Source organism: Amphiprion ocellaris, chromosome 21 (genome assembly GCF_022539595.1).
Source record: "Amphiprion ocellaris isolate individual 3 ecotype Okinawa chromosome 21, ASM2253959v1, whole genome shotgun sequence".
Taxonomy (NCBI): Eukaryota; Metazoa; Chordata; class Actinopteri; family Pomacentridae; genus Amphiprion; species Amphiprion ocellaris.
This window is the reverse complement of record NC_072786.1, coordinates 27,626,175-27,649,552: the sequence shown is the minus strand read 5'-3', so window position 1 is coordinate 27,649,552 and position 23,378 is coordinate 27,626,175. Positions and strand designations below refer to the sequence as shown.

At 37.6% G+C, this 23,378-nt stretch overlaps 1 protein-coding gene across 2 annotated transcripts in view; it reads left to right on the top strand.

Annotated features, from left to right (window-relative positions):
- The first annotated feature begins 13,217 nt into the window (after positions 1–13,217).
- The window catches only part of prkcq (protein kinase C, theta), a 34,247-nt gene continuing 24,086 nt past the window's right edge, over positions 13,218–23,378 (top strand). Inside the window, exon 1 of one of the 2 annotated variants that reach the window (XM_023278452.3) lies at positions 13,218–13,346. The gene's annotated coding sequence lies outside the window, so the exon portion shown is untranslated. Of the gene's footprint in view, positions 13,347–22,930; positions 23,044–23,378 lie in introns of those variants that run through there. The other variant, XM_023278451.3, reaches the window with a different exon arrangement.

The window sequence follows — 23,378 nt, the reverse complement described above, 5'->3', positions numbered from 1 at the left end:
GAGAGACACGATTCAATATTGATTAGTGTTTAGCGGGGACTGAACGGTGGCCTATCTTGAACATCACACCTCTGCTTATACGACAGAACGGTTTCCTCTCTATTGTTCATTATTCATTAGTCATCTGGACTGCCTGTGGGACTCCCTCCCATCTGCTACAGCTCCATTTCCATACGCGAGGCTCGACCGAGCGAGAAGGATATGGAAAGAGGGAGCAGAGGGAGGGTATAAATTCAGCTCTTTTTGCTCCCTTCATCTCTCTTTCAAAAGGTAATGCATTCACTGATGTTATCATTGAGGGGCGACTGATGAAATGATAAAAATGTAAAATAAATTGCCACTTTGAACAGAGAAAACAGAGTGTTGGGCTACAACAGGACTGGTGTGGGAAGAAAGAAGTGTGTTGGAGTGTCGTGGGTGGGAGGGAATTTGCAAAGAAAGAACTGTATAATTAAGAGTTGGCCGAGCAGTCTGCCTACATGGAAAATCACATTGAATAATTTGACACAGGAAATGCTAAAAAAAGACTGAGAGAAGTCTTCTCGTTTTGCTGTTTCAACATTGGTTTTATCATTTATTAACAGCCTTATGTAAGTTTACTCAGGAAGAAACAGACTGAAGACATAAAATGGAACAATGAAAGAACAGCTACATCGTTGTGCTGTGAATTTATTCATGCAAAAAATAGAAATCCAGTCATTGAGCATCAGTGCTATTGCAGAGTTTGTGCCAAATTAACAAGAAATCTTCATGCTGACGAAGAGCTGTGACTTGAGTGGTTGATGTAACCTCTGATACCATAAATAAGAGGTCAGAAATGACCTGAGCGAGGAGGAAGTGATGACTGCAGGGAGTCATATCCCCTCTCTTTGTGCTCAACATGGCCTGAAACAGCTGAAGGTTGTCTGAAGAGTTACACCAGAACACTGTCCCTTTAACCCTCTCAACCACAAGCAGTTTCTGGGCACTTTTGTGCTCCTGTTGGCTCAATTTTCCTCAATGGAAACAGCTCAACCATGGCTGTTAGTATAGAGAGCTTAAACAGTTTTTTGTGCAGTATAACAATATTATATTGTCATAAATTGTAAAAAAAAAAAAAGAAATGATGAAAGTTCAATTTCTTTGATTATTTAGTTTACAAAAGTTGTAAAAACATGTACAACATTTTTTCACGCATCCAGAGGAGGTACAAATACTGACAAATGATGGTGACTACATGTTTTACTATTTAAATTTTTCATTTTCTTCCATACTTGTCTACTATCAGTGTATACGCAGCCTGCAGTTCAGATGAAAAAATTCCTCAATTTTTGTCACGACTTTTAGTCCAACTTGAGTCACTGTTTTTTTTAGTTACATAAAGCAGTGCAAATTTTCTGCTTTAATGAAATCTGGTACGAATGCTTGACTTTTGGCAAATCTTTAAATGAGATATGTAGGTCAAAGTGAATTGGATGAAATATTACAGCTTTAAACAGCAGAACTAGATGACAAACATAGATCATTCAAGGCCCATCGGAAAGTAGAAAACCCAATAATTCTTCCTTATTTATGGTTTCTGGTTGTGATAAATGGTGCTATTTTTTAAAGACTGCATGTTTTTTAATCTTCAACCAAGTTTTGGATATTTGAGGGTTAAAGATGAAACTCTCTTGGTTCAAGCATTCTCCATTTTGCTTCACAAGATGAATCAAAGACACCTATACTTCCTAAAACGGATAAATTAATACACAATCAGAGGGGCCATAAACATTACATGGATTAAAATCCCTTTGTCAGTTTTTTACAATCCTTTGAGGACTTCCACACCCCTGACAAAGAAAACAAAGAGGATAATGACACTGTAAGGACCCTTTTCCAGCACCACATTATTTATTTTCCTCATTTAAATAGTCTGTATTATCTACGTTTTGCTCTCTTACAGTTCTGATATGTAGTAGATGGAGATAGAACCTGTAAGATTAAATAAAGCTTCCTCTGTGGACTGTAAAATGGAAGGTTAAGATGAAGCCACAGTAGGATTCATCTTTGGCTTACAAACGCTGATATAAATACAGATTATAACAAGAGCTGGTTTGTTGTCATTTCCCTTTTCTTGGCTCACTTCTGCTACTAATCCACTTTGCTTTCATGGCTGAAATTTAAGTGTGAGTAGAGGAAGTTTCAGGGAAAATTTAAATCTTAATCCGCCGTGGATCGACTTGCCTCTTTAAACAGGAAGTTTGGGTATGAAATTACTAAGGATGTAAATGCAATTTCAACTACAGACCTTCTGATCATCTTCTGACATTATAAAATCTATTTTGCTGATACATATTCTTGTGACTTCACTGCATTTCTGAGCAGATATTGTGTGTAAAAAGACTACATTTTAGACCAAAGACTCAGGAGATGGAGATAGTGGAGGAGCTATTGTATGAACCTATATTTGTTTGTAGATTTGTTCATTTATAGAGGATCAAGCATATTAACCAACATTCAATTTGCCCTTTTTAAACCAACATGTATTTGCTTTATCTAAAATCTGCATATCTCACCTTAGGCCCACACTGATGTATGCATACAATGGGGAAACTGAACTGATATTTCTAACAGGACTTGCCTGTAGGTTAAGATTTCCCTTAGTGCTCCAGTGTAATATTGATCTAAACGATACACCGAGTATATAATCAATCAATCTGTCTCATATCTGTCGTATTAGACACGGATAATATTGATGGACCGACACCCAATTTTAACCAAACACCCAGTTAATTCTAGATACAGTTGCCCGGGTCATTCCATGAAAAATTAATCAGTGCTTCCTTCCTGACCTCCTCGGAATCAGCTGAGCTTTTTGTACATTAACGTTGGTATATTTAATGAAAATCTTACTGATGTAAACGCCCCTAAGGTACAATTTTGTGTTATTTATTCTCATATTGTTGATCCCTCATTATTTCACAAATCAAATTCTGTTGATCACAATTTTTTTTATAACCAAATTTGAGCATCAATTTCATGGCATACTTCAGTTTTAATAGTGAAACTGAATTTTCTTGAATTTCCCTCAGGATTAATAAAGTATCTATCTATCTATCTATCTATCTATCTATCTATCTTTCTATCTTTCTATCTATAGTCTATCTATCTAGTCTATCTATCTATCTATCTATAGTCTATCTATCTATCTATCTATCTATAGTCTATCTATCTATCTATGTATAGTCTATCTATCTATCTATCTATAGTCTATCTATCTATCTATCTATCTATCTTTCTATCTTTCTATCTATCTATCTATCTATCTATAGTCTATCTATCTATAGTCTATCTATCTATAGTCTATCTATCTATCTATCTATCTATCTATCTATAGTCTATCTATCTATCTATCAGTACTCGTTTAACGTCAGTGATATAAACTGATAGAAAAATGTCTACTTTTTATAATTCAATAGGGGGAAAAAAACAAAAAGGTGCACGTATCACCATGTGGGATAGCTGGTAGCTGGTCAACACAAGTTACAGCAAATGATAAGTCCAGCATTTACCAACATTTTGATACCACAGGCTCATCTTTTAGTAATGAGTTGACTGGTATCGAAATAATTTTCTAATATCATGATATTTTAACACTTGCAAATGTAGCTTGTAGCTGTGAAATGGAGAAGCAACGTTGATGTTCACATGTTTTATACAGTAGTTTGGACAAATCACATTAATCAAACCAGTTTGCAGCATTCAGTGCTTGTTTGAGAGTTAATTATCTATTCTGATAGTGTTCAGTTCTTTCCATCATCAGATTGTAAACAATGGTGATGACATGTAATCTTTGTTTTAACACTTGTGAATCAGGAAAATGATCATGTGGGGATTATTGTTGTAATTCTTTTAGTAAATAGAATCTCAAATTTTCCATTTTATGGGTGTTGAAATACACCTATATTAGAAAATTATTTTGCAACAGAAGAAATCATGTCTCGAAGATGAGACTGGCAATATGCAAAGATAAATGTTTAAAAGTTATTTTGAGATAAATAATGTAATGGGCAAAACAAAAATAAAGGCAGTTCAACTATAAGTTTGTCTTATACTAAAATATGACACCAAGATCAGTTCCCAAAATTGGTTATCGGTCTTCCTAATCAATAATAATTGGTATTTTCCCTGAAAAAAAATTACATATCAGTCGACCTAATCTAAAAAAGTGGAAATTGCCATTGGAGGAACTGCTAACAGCACTGTGAAACATCTTAAATACGACAAATGTGATATTTTTGTAAAGGGTAACAGGCCAAAAATGTTGAAAATATTAGTTCAATCGTCAACAATGTGTATTTTCTAGGAGCTAGGTGCAATCATACTAGACTAAGCAACAGATAAATACAGTAAATGTCCTCTGTTGCTTTCCACTTCTATTCCTTAGATAACAGTGCACTGCATCTTTTTTTTTTTTTTTTTACAAGCGGTAGCTACAGCAGCCAGAGATGGAGTTTATCAGCCTCCCAAACTGACAATTTTGGGGTGAAATAAACCACCTGAAGCTTTTAAGTCCAACAACTTCAACTCACTTTACACAATACAGAATCTGAGGTGAACTTTGCCGGTTTGTAAAGAAAAAGGAGATTTATCCCGGATGTTGTGTCGGAGTAAAGTGCACCATGGAGGGTCTGAGCTCGGCCTTGAGACTCCGTCAGTAACGTGAGCTCAGACCTGTGAGGGTGATCAGGGGTCCGTCTCCGGCAGGTCGATGGAATACAGCTCTCCTCTTTCTCACTGCATCAGGGAAATTGAAAACCTCACCAGACCACACGTTAGCATGCATAGCAAACTGAGGCTGGACTGATTATATATCGGGACCGTCGGTGTTTTCAGGGCAACTTCCTTTCTGCACAAAACTGCAGTAAAACAGGCGATAAAGTCTGCAGATATTTTCCTTTTTTGCACCACATTTTCTCAGTGACTTCAGATTTCATGTTGACGCAATATCGCTCAGACCTTCTTTAACTTAAAAAGAGATTGATTTAGCTATCCCTGGGTTTGTTCCTGAAACTCATACAGATGAATAAGCTAAAAAGTAGTGATTATTTTCATTCTTGAATAATCTGTTCATCATAAAATCTATAAAATGTAGTGAAAAAAGATAAAAGATATTGAATTTGCAATGAACTAAAAACCCTCACAGTTGAGAATCTGCAGCTGCTGAACATTTTACAATGAATAGCATAATTGATTCATCAATCAAATGAACCGAGGTGTAATTTTCTGACATTTAATTCATTATTTCAGCTCTGCCAGATCATTTTATATATTATGAGCATCTAGTAAAGATACTATAGAGCATGAAAAGGTAAATCAAGTAGACATACTGTACTAAATACATACATTTGTAGTAACTATGGGTATTTTTCACCTTACAGAATAAAATTAAAGGAAAATTGCTAATTATTTAACATTGTTTCATATACAAATATTTTATCTACTCAGTTATTCTCATTAAAATATACAGAAGTTAAACTATAGGTTTAAATAGAAAAATCATTATATGAGGATTAATGTAATACAGATTTTTCTTTCTTTATCTTGACAATTTTTTTAATCCTACACAAAATATAAGGTAAACTTTGACAGAAAGTGGCATAAAGTACATTTACACAACACTGTAAATAAGTATTTTACCTGGGTTTTTACTTTTTATGTTACTTTACTTTAAGAGACCTTTAAGATTATTAGTTATTTATAAGCTGCAGTTGTTACAGTAGTTACTTAGCAGATGAAAATTATGTTAATACAACATATTTTTTGCAATTTCTGCCATAAAATAGTTAAAAATTAGATACATTTCAGCAACAGCAGCAACAGTTTATTCATTATTAATAGTAATATTCCAAAGGTAAGATTGTATTTAATATGCTGTGTATGTTTTTTTTACACATATTTTTGACAGGTATAAAAATGATGTACTTTTCCTTGGTAAAATATTGTGTACAAGACATCTATTTCATATTTAGTTGCTTTTTTCCACCGGTTTCTCTTGAATAGTGCTATACTGCACACATTGAGGACTGTGCCAGATGTTTAACACAAGGCGATGCATTTATCATGCTCCATTTGTGTGCACATGTGTACTAGTCAGTTAAAAATTAATAACAATTTTTGCTGCCCGCATCCTTTGAATCCAATTCTACACTTTGATTTTATCTGCATTTAAATGCTGCGGTAATCTTTGTGCTTTTAAGTATCTGACTCATTTCCTGCCATATTCTCCTCTGTGTATCATCAACTGCTGCACAACCATGTCACACTTCAGTTATGCGTCAGCTCTCTGCACTGTATGCAAATGTGCGCATGTGTGTTTATTCCCATCAGGTAAAAGGTGAACATGTGACGGTTTCCTTTTTAAGTCTTATTTGCAGGGTTTTTTTGAAGTTTTTTTTTTTTTAGTGTAAAAAAACACTCAGTGGTCGGCTTATAATAATCCATGTGCCGGTATGCAATATGAATGTGCAGGGAAGATGGAGGGGGGTGTAGAGGATGGCTGCGAGGAAGGAGACAGGAGGGGGGGAAGCTATCTGGATTGTAGCAGCAGCTGGTTGGCTGCTGGGCTGGTTTCCATGGCAACGTGTGTAAAAAGAGTGCGGGTTCCATCCCTCAGTCCCGTATCGATGCTCTGTACAAAAGAATAACGTTTTACAATCACATGCCCTCCACTCACTCCGTCTCTTTCTCTCCATGTCTGGATTTCATCTCAGCTCCAACTGAGAGTGAATTATCTCAACTGCTTCCTTTAAAAAAAACATTTTACATTTAAATTGACAGACACTGAAAAATAAGCTTCCTTAAGAGACAATGTACAGACGCTCAGTACTAATCTAAATAAATGTGCAAGTATTGTTAAACTGATCTCCTTGTCTAAAGGCATATTCTCTACAGAACTGATCAGATGGGGAAAAGCCTTTACAGGATTTGCTGCATATTCAGCTCTGGCAGGAGGATTAATTTAGTACAAGGCATGGGGAAACCCAGTGAAGGACGCTTGTGGTTCTGCTTGCAAAAATAGTTTGAAAAACCACCTACAGAAGGGACTCTCCGCAGAAAATGACATCAAGTCACCTTTGGCCCGCAGCCAGCGTCATATTATCTCAACTGACAGAAACAAAGCTTGATAGTTTGTGTTGAAATGACTGATTTTATGAATCTACTAAATTACCATTTAACAGACCCAGCTTTACAAACTCCAGCAGCACAGACAGCCTTTGTTCAAAAACAAAGAGCCTGGGTTTATAATCCGTGTAGAAACACTTCTATTATTATTATCATCTAATTCTGAATATGCCTGGCAGAACATTCTAAGCAAACACTAAAGAGGCTTCAAACAAATTAGAGGATGTCTGGGTTAAAATATTTAATGCATTTGGTGTTTTTTTTTTTTGTTTTTTTTTTTTTTAATCAAATTTGCTTTTGCAAGATGGCAACTGGTGTTGTGTATGATTAACTGGCAGCATACTGAATGCAAAAGCTTCACAGAATGAAGGTTTAAAGGTGGAACAGTTAACTGAATGCCAGCAGTGTTGTAAAGGCTGTCAACCTTGAGCAACCCTTGCACTAAAGCAGGTTGGCTTTGGCAGGAAATGTGATGAATTGCTTAATTACAGAAAAGAAAAGGGGGTCCTGGTCTTTAAAAATAAACCAAAAACCTGCAATTTTTTTTTTGGTTCATTGGCAGAAAACACAGACTCAGAAAACATCACTATTAACAGTATTTCTTACATGATAAAGCATCAAGAAAGTAGGCGACACACAAACCAAATGGATTCAGGAGAAATACAGCATCAGTGGAACAAAGCAGAGACTACGAATTCTGTTTGTGGGAACTTGTTCCATATATCTATAGTTATCTGCATTAGCAATAAGCAGTTTGATGTCAGCTATCAGTATATACAGGAGACTTTTCCTCAATATATTAGAAAAGAACCTTAACAGTTTATATATATAATATTGTTATATAATATATATAGTCTTGTAACATCCGCATGTGGCTAAAACCGCAAACAAGAACCTGTTCAAAGGCTTTTTCTCAAAGGTTTTGTTGCCAAACAGCACCTCCAAATCCCTTAAGGTTCTCTTTGCTCACAGTTGAGGTTGTGAAATTTAGAGCAGTGCAGAGCTTAGTTTCAAAATCTACTACATAACGGGCTGCAGGCCAAGAACAATATTTGGCTGTTTAAAGAACTACTGTTCCCTGTTCCACACAGGGAAACATACAGCAGCAACCATGAAGCACGACTTTAAGAACTCTGGTAGAGAACCAGAGAGGACAGTTCAGGACAGCACTTTAAAGCATACGCAGTGGAGGACATTAAATGACAGCACACTGGAGTACAGTGAGGACAGTAGATTCCCATTAGGGGACATAACAGGACAGTGCAATACAGTAGAGGACAGTGAAAGACACTGGAGGACAGCAGATAAAGAACAGTACAAGGTGGCAGTTGTTGAAAGTACAGGGAAGAACTGTACAGGACTGCTGTAGGGGAAAGAACTAGAAAGTACAGGGAAGAAGAGTGCACTAGAGGACAGTACACCACGGTACATGCTAGTACAGAACAGTAGAAAACAGTAACTGGCAATACAGTGATGCAGAGGACAGTGCAGGACAATTCAGGAGACAGTACAGCAGAGAGAGTAGTAGTAATACTGTAGTGAAGTACACAGAAATGCTGCAGAGGATAATACAGGACAGTACACCAAGGGACAGTAATGTAGTAGAAAGCAGTAGGACCATACCATTCTTATATTCTATATTATGATTTCCAGTGCCCACTACAACTCATACTGCTACTGTATTTTCATGTACATGGATAATAAAGACTAATCTTACTTTGCGTACACAGACATTGTAGTAACAGTACACTATGAGACAGTAAAGGATTGTACATTATAGTAGAAAACAGCAGGAAAAACACACACTGAGCAGGACAGTACAGTATATCAGTGAGTCCCAGCGTTTTTTAATCTAACGTACCCCTTCAATGCCACTTCTCATGTTCAAATGCATCCGTCTGAACTCATTTCAACCAGTTAAACATTGAATTATATACTGGTGGATGTTGTTGAACTGGTTTAAGTTGTGTATTTTAGCATCTATCTATTACTTTCAGGTTTTAACAGTTATAATGTACAACAAAGCAAACACTTTCATCTGTTTACCCATAGATTTAGCTACCTACGTAGCGGTTTATCCACTTTAAGCTAACACATAATAATAGCCAGCAATTTCACCTTTAGTCCTTACAGTTATCTAACAATTTGAACTCTTTATTTGTGGATTTATGTAGCCACTTCAACTATTTATTCCTTATTTTAATCATTTATGCATTCTTTGACTGTCTATTTCTGCTCAACTTTTCCCCTCAAACTCATTCTGGTCCTCACAGTTCTTTAAGTGTGTTATAATTTCTGCTTTTTCCAGATGAGTTGAGCTAATCTTTCCACATAATGCAACCCTGGCTACAGCAGAAGTTCCCTTCTCAAATTAGGTAATTTAGGTTTAATTTTAGAGGCCTAAAGTGGCGGAAGTCTTCAGTATATCGTAAGAAATAAGAAAAAAAAACCTTATTAATTGAGCTATTTTCCTTCTATCCATATCTATTCTATCTTGCTAATCACCTTTTCGCTTTACTAAAAGACTGAAAAAAAGTAAAGATTGGGTAAATGTCAGCCAGAAATAACACCGTTTTGTAACAGAGCTGTTTTTCTTTCCCTTCCTATGTGGCTGATTGTTTCACAACCCCTCAGCGTTTGCTGGTGACCTCTTGGCCATTAAAACAACAGTAGCAAAGGACAGTACAGTTAAGGACACTAGAGGACAGTAAAGTACAGTACAGCATAGGCTAGAAAAAAACACTACAGGATGACACAGTTTAGCAGAAGGCAGCATGGTTCAGGAAAGAACAGCACAATACAGTAAAATCAACTAGAATACAATAAAGGTCAGGGCTGCACAGTGGTGTAGTGGTTAGCACTTTCGCCTTGCAGCTAGAAGATCCCTGGTTCACATCCCGGCTTTCCTGGGATCTTTCTGCATGGAGTTTGCATGTTCTCCCTGTGCATGCGTGGGTTTTCTCCGGGTACTCCGGCTTCCTCCCACAGTCCAAAAATATGCTGAGGTTAATTGATTACTCTAAATTGCCCGTAGGTGTGAATGTGAGAGTGATTGTTTGTCTCTGTATGTAGCCCTGTGACAGACTGGTGACCTGTCTAGGGTGTCCCCTGCCTTCACCTGAGTCAGCTGGGATAGACTCCAGCCCCCCCATGACCCTAGTGAGGATTAAGTGGTGTATAGATAATGGATGGATGGACAATAAAGGTCAAAGCAGGAGAAGACATCTCACGATTCTGGGAGATAGTATTAGTATTAGATGCTCAAGGACGGTATTGATACTGCAGTAGAATTAAAGTCAGTGCAGAACAGCAGAAGAGAGTCCAACACAGTAAATAACAGTGGTATAGACGAGCACCATCAGCATGCGTACTGTAAATCTCCCCTGTGGAAGCTGTAATTAGTAATTAGGACTGTTTCTTCTGTGTGTATGTGCAGGACTCTCTGAACAATTACTGCACTCAGAAAAAACACTTAAAGGTGCTAAACACTCAGCAGTTATAGGAAGGAAGTGTGACCTCATCAACGCAATTAGCACACACGCACACACACACACACACACACACACACACACACACACACACACACAGACACACACACACAGTGTGTGTGTGTGTGTGTGTGTCTGTTTTGGTTGACTTCTAATTTTGGATGGATGGATGGACGTTTGGATGGATGATGGATGGATGGATGGATGATGGATGGACGTATGGATGAATGGATGATGGATGGATGGACGGATGGATGATGGATGGATGGACATATGGATGGATGGATGGATGATAGATGGATGGATGGATGATGGATGGATGAATGGATGGATGGACGTATGGATGGATGATGGATGGATGGAAGGATGGATGGATGGATGGATGGATGGATGGATGGATGGATGGATGGATGGATGGATGGATGATGGATGGATGATGAATGGACGGATACTGAAAACTACATTATTATTATTATCAGTTTATTTAAAAAGGGACCATGTACAGTATTAAACATAAATGTTTCCATTTGATGTATTGCACCAGAGTTAGTTTTAAGCTAATTTCCATCTGGGCTTTTAATCCTGCTAGAGATACTGAACACAAGCTGTGCCACTTTATGAACATAAATGAAACAGACATCAGTTCAGTTTTAAACTGCACCTTAATCTGAATGATTTAATCTTGATAAAGTGGATTTATTACTTTTTCATTAGTAGTAATCATCACTGCTTCCCCCAACATCATCCATCTGGAAATGTTTTTTCTGTAAAGGTCATTACATGAACACTGGCACCTCCTGGTGGAGAAATCACAAACTATTACGTCTGTTATAGTTACAGCAAATCTCTAAATTTTAAAGTAATATGTTCTAAAACTATATTGTGCTCATGAGACAAAAATCTGCCTGGTCGATCGTTTTTTGTGTGTCCCCTGCTGGAATCATCTCGCCTTAAATATGTCACATTTCTTTTTGAAACTAAGCTGAACACGGTTTCCTTCTGTTGTAAATGTATGTGCCTCTTCATAAAATTTGGTGTAAACTTGTGTGTACTTTTACTAATACTGCCTGCACTTTAAAAAAAAAAAAAGATATTTTTATTTTGATTTCAATTTGAATGCTTTAATGCTGTTTTTCTTCGTATTTAATCATTTTAATTCATTTTAATGTTAGATATACACTATGTGAGCAACCTTTAATTGCCTTTGTATACTAAATGTGCTACACAAACTTGTCTTGTCTTCTTCAGTCTTGTATCAGAATAATAATTTCTGGAGAATTTCTCATCATGAAATCACACAATTTTCTTGATTAAAAAAAGTTATATATATTTTGAAGAATTATTTGCTTTACACGTCATTATATAATTTGTCCATTATAGAAAGTAGATGGAATAATAATAATTCCATTTGTATATCACAGTTCACACATCAAGTGCAGCTAAAGTGCTTTACATCAATAAAAGTATTAGAACAAAACTAAAAAAAATCTAAGTGCTAGAACATCAGACAGATAAGAGAAAGACCTTGACAGCACCAGTAAACTTACATGACTTAATTCTGGGCAGAAAAAAGGCTGGACTTCTCATAATAACTATTTACTCGTGCAGTTTTGGTTCTTTAGTATGTTTTTTGGGGATTAGATGGAAAAATGTGTCTTTTGTTAAAAGAATTGGAGGATTTTCACACAAATTAGATTTTAAACTTCCAACCAAGCACCAAAATTTACCTTAAAATGTCAATGCAATAGAAAAAATGTCACAATAAGACACAGCTGTTAGGTTTGTACTTGTGTTTTTTCACTTTATCAGGCGATCAATGTCGCCATCCTGTGGGTTATAGTGATAACAGTCTACTATCTGCTGTTGCTAGTTTGACGTTTGATCGTTTGTGACCACAGTTTTTGCCTATAGAAAACGCTACAGCTCTATAAAAAACAAACAAGCAAAAACACAATATGAGAACAACCCCTCTACTGTTTTCTCACATCGCTCACTACTGCCCTCAACTTTCTGGAAAAAGAAAAGCAGACAGACCAACTCTAAATTCAAATTGTAGTGAAACTCTTGCCACTTCTTGTTTCACATGTACGTTACTTTAAGGAGTGCCTCAAAAACACTACGACTTTTCCTGCGTGAGCTCACTAAAAGGTGACCTGAAAGGTATTTGTCTTTGACTCGTTGTTTCACAAGTAAGTTTCACTTCGTATGTGGGTGGATGGATCATAGTTGCGTTCAGTGTCTCCTGGGAAGTTTCACCGTTTCAGTAAATGTTTATTTTAGCACACATACAAAAAGAGACACTAAAAGGTAGTGAAAGTCAAACAGGATGGAGCTGTAGCAGACGCAGGGATTAGGTTTAGTTAATGTGCAACAGGCATTTAGTAGCTTAATGCAGGATCTACTGCATTAAATAGGTTACACTGTTTAATGCTACTGCTACTTAAAATAATCCTGTTTTTCACCGGGTTGTGGGTCAAGCAAAACAAACAAACAATAAAATCTGTCCACCTCCCTCCACATTGCACCGTTTAATTCAAAGCCACATTTGACCACTGGTGAAGTCAGAATGTTCCCGCAGTCAGTGAACGCCTCATGCTATCACGCTTAAATCCACCGACTCTGCTGCCTGCGGTCTGTCAGACAAATGTTCGGATGGAGAGAAGCTTCTGTCTGCAAACACTAAACTTCACAGAGCTCTGCTGCCTTTTTAAGGTCAGTACACCTTTTATTCTTTGAGTTTTCAGACTGTTAATGACGAGTTTTGAGAAACAGGCTGCAACATTCAGGTGCTTTTTATTCTGTTTTTTTTATTGACTTGTTAGGCTCAATTTAAAAACAAACACTGGGTTCAAAATCAATGGAGAGACCAGTAAAAAACTACATAGATTAGTACATGTAAAAAGCTGGATTTACAGTTCTAAAGTTATGATTTTCTGAAGTACTTTGAGTGTTTTCTGCAGGATTTTTGAGTCACTACAGCAGGGACACTTAGAGTTTTACTTATTTTGTGAATGAAACACGACATGCTCTTTATTCCTGCACAAAGACTGGACTTGTTATCAGCTAACTTGTGTATAAATACAGACTGCATTACAAGTAGGGATGTATTTTAGTCTTCTAGTTGGTCCAGAGGGAGCCAATATTAACAAGTTTATGTACATTTAGGTATTTTAACCTATATTATATAATGTACAGTAATAATTGATCTAATAATAAGTGATCATATGACAATAAGTGACAAGTGCAATATTTCACTCAACATAGTCCAAAAAAAGAGACTTTTACTGCATTCATTTTGACTGAAAGCAGGAAAAGCACAGGTGAGGCAAATTTTGCTAACCATGGCTCAGTTACATTAACTGTTAGTTTTAATGTTATGAATTACACCTGTTTTTCCCTCCTTTTCAACAGTCAAAATGTCTCCCATAAAAAAGGTTTATTCTAGCATGTACTGCACTTGAGTTATATTATCACTTTAGAAATAACAGGTTAGCAGCATGTAATTCAATCAGTGAGAATGCAACATGTTTCATAACCTGAATGTGTGAAATATTGTCAAAACCTGTACATATAGTGTTGTTACTGAATTGCTCTGATGTTGAAGGAAAACAAAAGGGAAAAAAATTGAAATATTACAGTATAACAATTACTACAAGTACGTCACTGGTGCATGTCATTTAATTATGTACGCAGTATTTTAATGTGTTTGTGTTTTTGGTCTTTCAGGCTATAATAGGTCATTAAAATATCTAATAAACTATAGAGTAGATCATGATAGTGGAGCAATAAGGCATTATTTCCCTTCATAATTGTGTAAATGTGCTTGATTACAATCCCACACAGCACATTAAGACAGGACAGCGGCTTGTTTAACTCATTTTCCACCACCTACAGTTACAGAAGTAATTAGATCTAAATTAGATCTCAATTTCATCTTTTCAGGGAAAAAAAAACTTTGGCTTCTGCAGCTGGAGATTTAAGTTTTACATGAAAACACAGTACATATGCGGCTGTTTGACGCAGTGTTACCTAACGCAGCGAGTAAATGGACGGATGTAAGCTGCTGAGGTCACATCCCTGTGGGTGCTGTGTTCTGTCTTTGAATGAATGACCACTTCAGGGACACTTTGAGAGTCAAAGCGGCACCTATGGTCAAAGGGTTCTGTCACCCACATGGACCTCCTGTCAATAACAACAAAGATCTCCCCCCTCCACTTCTGGCCACTTCAAAACCGCACACTGAGCTTTGATGGCGCTCGGCACTGAGGCTTGTTTGACTTTGTCTTTTCTCATGAAAGGTTTTTAAAAGGTCTGTAGCTTTTCCACATGGGCACTTGACCTTCTTTGCATCTCTGTGTGTGATTAGCGGTGGATGGGGGCTGCAGAAAAGCAAATCCTCCTCCTCAGATGGCACCATGATGCCTGCACACATTAGGGTCTGTGCTCTAAGACAACACAATATAATGAAGTCTGTTTGTTCTCTCTGTTGGCTGTTTGGGAGGAGATGAACGTCAGCCACGAGAGGATGCTGCAGAGATTTGATGGCTTCTGCTCAGAGGCCTCAATATCAAATAACCAAAAACCCTCGCTGCAACACAAAGCCTGCATTTGTGCCTTTACGTGTTGGGAAAACACACACATTAGGTTTCATTAGCAGCTGATTTACACCATTTGAGCTGCTGTTTGGTTAAAAATAGGAATCAAAGGGTTTAAAGTAAGGCTCAGCAGCTTGTTTTAACAATGACCCCTGTGTTGGCCCTGTCTAAATCCACTGACATTTAGAGCTCGGTTACTTTATGACAAAGAAAAGAAAGAGGACATGGACAGATTAATCCATTTAGGACGTCACCACAGGCATTACATTTTAAATTACATCAGCGCAAAAGCTGCGCAGCGTTTGGCGTCTTTGGAAGTCAGTTATTTAACTTTACATACTAGGGAATATGTTTGGGGGGTTTTTTTCCCCAGAGTATCACATCAGAAACTGGCTAATCACACTCACCTCCTTATTCAAATCCACATCCTAGGTGCATCAAACATTAATCAACATTAACGCCTTGAATCTAACCAACTTAATACATACAGCTCCCATTTGTGTTTCCCCTTAAGTGGCTTTAAGGTTGTTCAAATACTCTTATTTCTCATTGTCTCACAGAATTAGCTTGTTCCAGCTCTTGATTAAATTCTAAAATAATCAGACACTAGCTTTTATGTGCTGCCACCTTTTCCTCCTTAAATTTTTAAAGTTTCTTCAGCATGAATACATACCTACATTCACATCCTAGACTTGGTTTCTATGTACATCCCTGATAAATATCCAACGTACATCATTTTACCAACATTCATGCTGATATTTGCTAACTTGTTGGGATGTACACTGCAATTCAAGAGTTATTTTTTTCATCTCTGTTATTTTATTTAATTATTTGTGGGTCTAAAGCCAGCTTACAATGACCAACCCACCAGCGGGCCACTGCTTCTCATGACGTTTAAAAGAGAACAACTAAGTCTACATCCACACTAATACGTCTTTATATAAAAACAGCATTTTTAAAAGGAAAACAATCTTCGATCAGAAATAATCTCTGTGCATAATAACACAGCATTTAACATGGCCATTCACCAACACTGGACATGCTAGTGCTGGTGCAACATAAAGCAGGGCATTGTTGGAAATAAGATAGAGGAACAACACATTGGGGAAAAAGTAAGATTTCTTTAACAGCACAACAGCTGTTTGCTTAATTAACTATTTTAATTGAGTCAAATTAATCACTGGTAGGCCAAGCTGATATCTTTGTTTTCATTTGATAAGGGAAGTAATGTAGTGATGGTAAGACCCGATCAGAAAACTAAAATAGTGGTCTTGTGTCATAATTTTGAAAGTCTCAGGTTCTGCCTACCCAGACTAAATCACAAACCTGGAGTTTTCAAACTAAAATGGGCTCAGCACTGTTTCCAAACTGCAGTCGTATGCACAATAGTAGTACATATTAGTGGAGGTAGCAGAAGAAAGCTAATCATTCAGCAACAATGTGCCTTCATCAGAGATTCACAGGAAAAGCCTCACAACAAGATATTTATGTTGTCTACTAAGGCCTGACCGATAATGGATTTTTTTTTTTTAAGGCTGATGCTGATTCCGATATTTGGCAGAAAAAAATTCTGATAACCGATTAATCGGCCGATTCATTTAAAAAATACACAATGAATAAAATAACTTCTTTTTTGGTCCCTTAGTGCTTATAACAACAAAGATATGAATTACAGGCAGAACATTTGACTGTTTTACAATACTTTGTCCTTTAGTATTTGTTTACCTTTACAACAGAGAAGAATTTTCAAGTACAAAAGCATGCAACAGAGCATTAAACCTCTGGGAAATTATATAACCTTAAAAAAAGTCAATCTATAAATGAGTTATGAAATACATCTTGTCTTGTACTTCTAGCGACCATATTGTAACCCTTAAATATTGGTCGACCCACTCGTCTCCAGGGCTGTGTGTCAGGTGGCTTACAATTATTTTGTAACCCACTCATATGCTCACATCTTTTGGTGTCTTCCATGCTAAACATCCCCAGCAGGACAGGACAGTTTTCTGCAGGTTTGACTCACCGCTCAGCACAACAAACATGGAGCGCTTTACTATACCGGAAACGATACCCAAAGCGCTTTACATTATACATCACATTCACCCATTCACGCACACATGGCGGAAGCTGCCATGCAAGGCGCTAACCATGACCCATCAGGAGCAGTTAAGGGTTCGGTGTCTTGCTCAGGGACACCTGGACATGAGCTCTCCAGGCCAGGATCGAACCAGTAACCCTCCAGTTACAAGACAGCCACTACCCACTGAGCCATGCCGCCCCACAATTAAATCGAGCAGGGCAATAAGCAAACACAAAACAATAAAATACATGACCAAATGATCAACGAAATACGATCCAAGGCACAAAATGAATAAACACCAAAATAATAAACAGAATAAAGTAAATGCAAATGAATCCGATGCTACAATATTTATTTTATTGTTACTCCGCCAAGGAACACGGTGGAGATATGTGACGATCAGCATCCATCCATCCATTATCTATACACCGCTTAATCCTCACTAGGGTCATGGGGGGGCTGGAGTCTATCCCAGCTGACTCAGGTGAAGGCAGGGGACACCCTAGACAGGTCACCAGTCTGTCGCAGGGCTACATATACAGACAAACAAGCACTCACACATTCACACCTACGGGCAATTTAGAGTAATCAATTAACCTCAGCATATTTTTGGACTGTGGGAGGAAGCCGGAGTACCCGGAGAAAACCCACGCATGCACAGGGAGAACATGCAAACTCCATGTAGAAAGATCCCAGGAAAGCCGGGACGTGAACCAGGGATCTTCTAGCTGCAAGGCGAAAGTGCTAACCACTACACCACTGTGCAGCCCTGACCTTTATTGTATTCTAGTTGATTTTACTGTATTGTGCTGTTCTTTCCTGAACCATGCTGCCTTCTGCTAAACTGTGTCATCCTGTAGTGTTTTTTTCTAGCCTATGCTGTACTGTACTTTACTGTCCTCTAGTGTCCTTAACTGTACTGTCCTTTGCTACTGTTGTTTTAATGGCCAAGAGGTCACCAGCAAACGCTGAGGGGTTGTGAAACAATCAGTCACATAGGAAGGGAAAGAAAAACAGCTCTGTTACAAAACGGTGTTATTTCTGGCTGACATTTACCCAATCTTTACTTTTTTTCAGTCTTTTAGTAAAGCGAATTAAAATAATGTAGCGATAGCAGAGCTGGTCACTATGACTGAACTGTTGTGCTGCAATGCATCATGGGAGTTCTGGGTGTTGGGGGTTTAAATGTCATTATTGTGGTTTATGTTTGTATTCCAGTGTTATTAGTATTGTGTTTTATTGTGTTTTTGTGTTTTAGTCAGCATTGTTAGTGTTCTTTTGTCAGGACCGTGAGTGTGAAGTGTAGTGAGTTTGATGACTTCCTGCCACATTTATATCAGTCTGTCAAAATAAAAGCATCTGGCAGTTTAATAGTGCATAAAAAGCAGTCATCTGTTCTCCAGTGTTATTTTTCAATGCAACTTGACACTATAATAAATACAGAAAAATATCTGTACAGCAAAATTCCGCGAAATAGCAAAACATCCGTGGAATCAAACCCAGCTTAAAAATCCGTGAAATAGTGAGACCACGAGAAGTGAACCGCGATATAGTGTATATAGATATGCTGTATATAAGCAACATAATGAGTGAAGTTATTGTGAAACATTATTTATGCAGCCCTCTGATGTCCTTTAATGTTAAATGACATTTTCTCCACTCCATTATTTTCTTTGTCATGAAGTCATGACTCCTATGAACCAAAATAAAAACGAGAGAGGCCTTTCTCAGATGGAAGCCATGTCGTCTTTGACAGAGTTGCATTTTGAATATATAATGGTCACAAATAGTCTGACTAATCTGAATTCATCATGAATTTCTAGTAGCAGAAATACTGTGACGACTTGCCAAGACGATCACAGGAGCAGTTCCCCACTGAAGGGGGCAGAGTTTTCTAACCGTTGACTCCTTACAGTTCGTCCGCTTAACAAACAGGCATCAATGACAGAAACAGCTGTCTATCGATGTTCACCCACCAATGCTATCACCATCCCTGCTTCCCCAATGGATCTACGCGTAACCCTGCAACGGGTGGCTGGCGGGTGCTGCTATGCCTTGCCAAAGGGCAACCTGCGATTTGAGGGAGCTGGATGAAGAACTTTATTCATGTCACCGATACCGTCAGATGCAACTGACTGACTGATAGTCCGACACTAATGTTCCTCCATAACAACACAGTGAGTTGCTGGTACAGCCTGGGTCACATTCTAGGATTTTCTGACAGTAAAACTCAGAGTGACATCATGACAGTTGCTGAAGACAGACAGTAATGTTCATCATTTTACTGAATAAACCTCCTCCCCTCTGCGTTCACATCCTCCTCCTTAAATGCATCTCAACACACAGCTGATGAACGGTTGTTCTGTACTCTCAAATATTTTGTACACTAACGTTATTTCTACAGCTACTTACTGGCTAGGCTAGCATAACTACAGTGATGTTGTTGCTAACATAAACAGACAGGGAGTAACTGAAGCTAGGTTAGCACTACTTTAGCAACGTTAATGAAAAGCATGACCGACACAACGAAGCATGCGTCAGTCAAACTGAAACGGGAGACATGTTGAGTCATAATTTCACAACGTCGTCATAAACATACCTGTTGGCTCCGCCCACTCCTGTATTGTTACCTGGCTGTAGCTAACTGTTGTACGTTACTGAGTAGACAGCGGTGAGAACTGAATGGAGTCAGAGCTACATGTTTTGGACAAACGGCGCAAGGAAGTCATTCTGCGTGACACTTAACAACATTTACTGTTTAATGAGAAATTAAGAATACTCCAGCTGAGGATGATTATTTTGAAAAAGGTTCTAATCAGTTGATTTAATCGGCCGGCCGATACATCGGTTGGGCTTTATTGTCTATTTCTGGATGAAGTGCATACTTCAATGGACAAAAACCATTCAACTCCTTTCAGCAACACTGCATATATATATAAAGCTTTCCCAGGAAAGTAGTCTGTCAAGTTGGTTTGGTAGTGAGTAGAATTTTCCACAGACAGAGGGGGCGTTCATTTATCACGAACAGTACAACAGACTATTAAAATCCCCTTGCAGCTTTTGCATTTGCAGAAACAAGCAGACACAAGTACTTGCATCACATTTGCAACTGTTGAGTGTCAACACTGAGGCACAATACAGGAAACGGGCCTCTTTTCAGTAAAATTGTGAATTTGCACTTTTTGATATCTACTACACTTTCCTGCAAGAAGACCATGGCAGAAAAGTGGTGCATCTAACTTTAATCAAAAGTGATAAAGTCAGCTTTCAAATATGAACATACATATTAAAGAGAAAAAACTATATGTACACAATGTTTTCAATATATTTTTTTTTTTTTACTGGTTAAAATGTACGAAATTTATCACTTAATAAATTACATTGAGCTCTACCATGTTAAATATACGTTAACATACATTGAATTAGGCTGTTGAGTAACATATAACTGCAATAAATCACCATGATTACAAGGGTTATGGTCAAAGCTAAGTTTAGTTTAGTGTCAGCCTCAGTCTACAGCTTCCTTTTATGCACATACAAACAAGTTTAGGTGATAGTCAATCAAATTGTCACTTTAGTTTGATTTCCAATTTCCAATTCCATTGCTGAAAAAACACAGAATGCTAGACAAATTTCTCGAGCATATATGTATTTTTAAAAAATATACACTACCTTCCTTTTTTTTCTTTGCATATCATACACAAAAAATACATTACCATTCAAAAGTTTAGGGTCACTTAGTTATTTTTGAAAGAAAAGCATTTTTTGGTGTTTTCAGTGTATTCATAGTTAATGTGGTAAATGACTATTGTAGCTGGAAACAGCTGATTTTTAATGGAATATCTCCACAGAGGTACAGAGGAACATTTCCAGCAACCATCACTCCTGTGTTCTAATGCTACATTGTGTTAGCTAATGGTGTTGAAAGGCTCATTGATGATTAGAAAACCCTTGTGCAGTTATGTTAGCACATGGAGAAAAGTGGGAGTTTTCATGGAAAACATGAACGGTCATGTATGTGTAGACATAATTATCAGGTTCCACCCTAATATAGTAGATTTTGGGATTTTACCTAAGAAACGTGCATCAACTCAGAAAGGTTTACATTTCTTGTGCTGTTCTCTGCCCACCTTTTCAAAGTTCAGAGCAGCAGTGTTTTATGTTTGATGGTGTTTTTCAGCCTCATGTTTGCGACAGCCCCACCTGTGAGGCTTCAAAAATGAAACCGCTGAGAGGCAGGAAGTGTGGTTACATCGTCGTAACTTCGGCACCGGAAGTTTAACTCCTCTTCGTACAGCGGGTTCAACTTGCATGATGGGAGGCTGCAGGGGAGCGCTGCAGCTCTGTGCATTTCAAATCTTTGAATCTGAGATGTTCGGAGGTGTGAGTGTGTGGGCGTGAGATAATTTCAACATCAGAATATCAGTCTGTGTTTATATTCAAATAGTATGTCGCATATAGTGACGAAGCAATGTGTGCAATTTGTTTGATTGGGGAAAATGTGATATTTACATGAGGAAAAGGACAATAACAACTCATGATAATATGAATGTTTCATCTAATGTTCAATATAACATTTGATTTAACCAAGTTATGATGTCTAAACAGCTACCAATTAAGTTGATTCACTAATTGATATGATCATCTTTACATAATTAAGGTCCTTTAAACAGAATGCATTGAACAGTGAATGGGAAAGTTCCCGACATCAATAAAAACAGATATTAAATATAAAACAAATCTACAGCTGTGACCCAGTTTCATACCACCTGCTTCTTGTCATCAGTGTTTTGGTTAACAGTATGTAGGACATTAGCTCAGATAAAAAGAACTAAATTAACTAGAATTTACCATTCTCATGGGCAAGTTACAATGAAAACTGTGAAAGATTAAACAGCAGCAGTTCAGAGAGGGATTTTATTATTGTCAACCTATGGTTTCTGAACTTTCTATGCAACTGTAGGCTTGTCACAGTTATTACATCATCATCATCTGACCATTATTATTTGAGTTGATGATTTTCATAATCATCAGAACTGTTTCTTTTCACCTGAGTAAAAACAGTGTGTAAAGCTCTATTTACATGTCGTTTTTCACTATTTCTATCTATTCTTCTGCTTTAGGTCATTGGCACCAACTAGCGTTTAATTTTTAATATTCAACGACTGCTTTTTGATGAATGTATTAATGTTTATGTCATGGATTTAGCAGCAAAACCAGCCATCATTGCACCACTGTGGGAACGTATTGATTTTAGCCAAATGAAAAATTAGAGGCCAATAACTTTTAAGATTTGAAGCAAAACATTCCCAAGGTGCTAAAACCGCCAAACTAAAACTAGCAAAGGTATAATATGAACAGAAAAAGACTATTAAAATGTTAATTAGCAGTCCAGTATTTCTGTTTAATGTTAGGATGGTGAAAAATATTGGTAAGTTTCTATATCTGACAGCTCACATGACACAGCTGACTGAGGTTTACAGTAAAGAAGGTGACTTGTGCCAGTTTGTGACGCCGAGTATTGCAGACTCAGGTCCATGCAGTCATATATTCCTGATCTGCGGTTAGTATTTCAGTGCTATTAATAGTCACCTCCCGGCCTCCTCACCGCCACTGGGACTGACACACAAACGCACAAACACACACACAGCTCTCCAGCAGGCCTCGGATATCACATCGACCTCACCGGGACTGTCACAATCAAAACTGCGGTGGTAGAGGAAGCGTGCTACAGGTGTGTTGCTGTAGTTACTTATATTTTATGGCTGATCCCACAAAGCAGCGTTGTTTCTTGCAAGATATGTTATTTTACAAGGTGCTCAAAGGCTTTGCCAAGTATTACAGCTGGTGTTTACAAGTCCTGAAGGTATGGGTGGTTTTATTTTAGATGCAGTGAGGTCCTAGCAGGCTGGTTTGTTATCTTGCCTGGGGTTTTAGGTGTGAATATCTGCAAGGCTTAGCAAACATTTCTCTGTCCCCTCATAAAACAGTTATTGTTTTTGGTGCGGGGGACCAAAAACAAGATTTTGTTGTTTATTCAGCTCGAAACCTGTTTTGACAGCCAGCTGG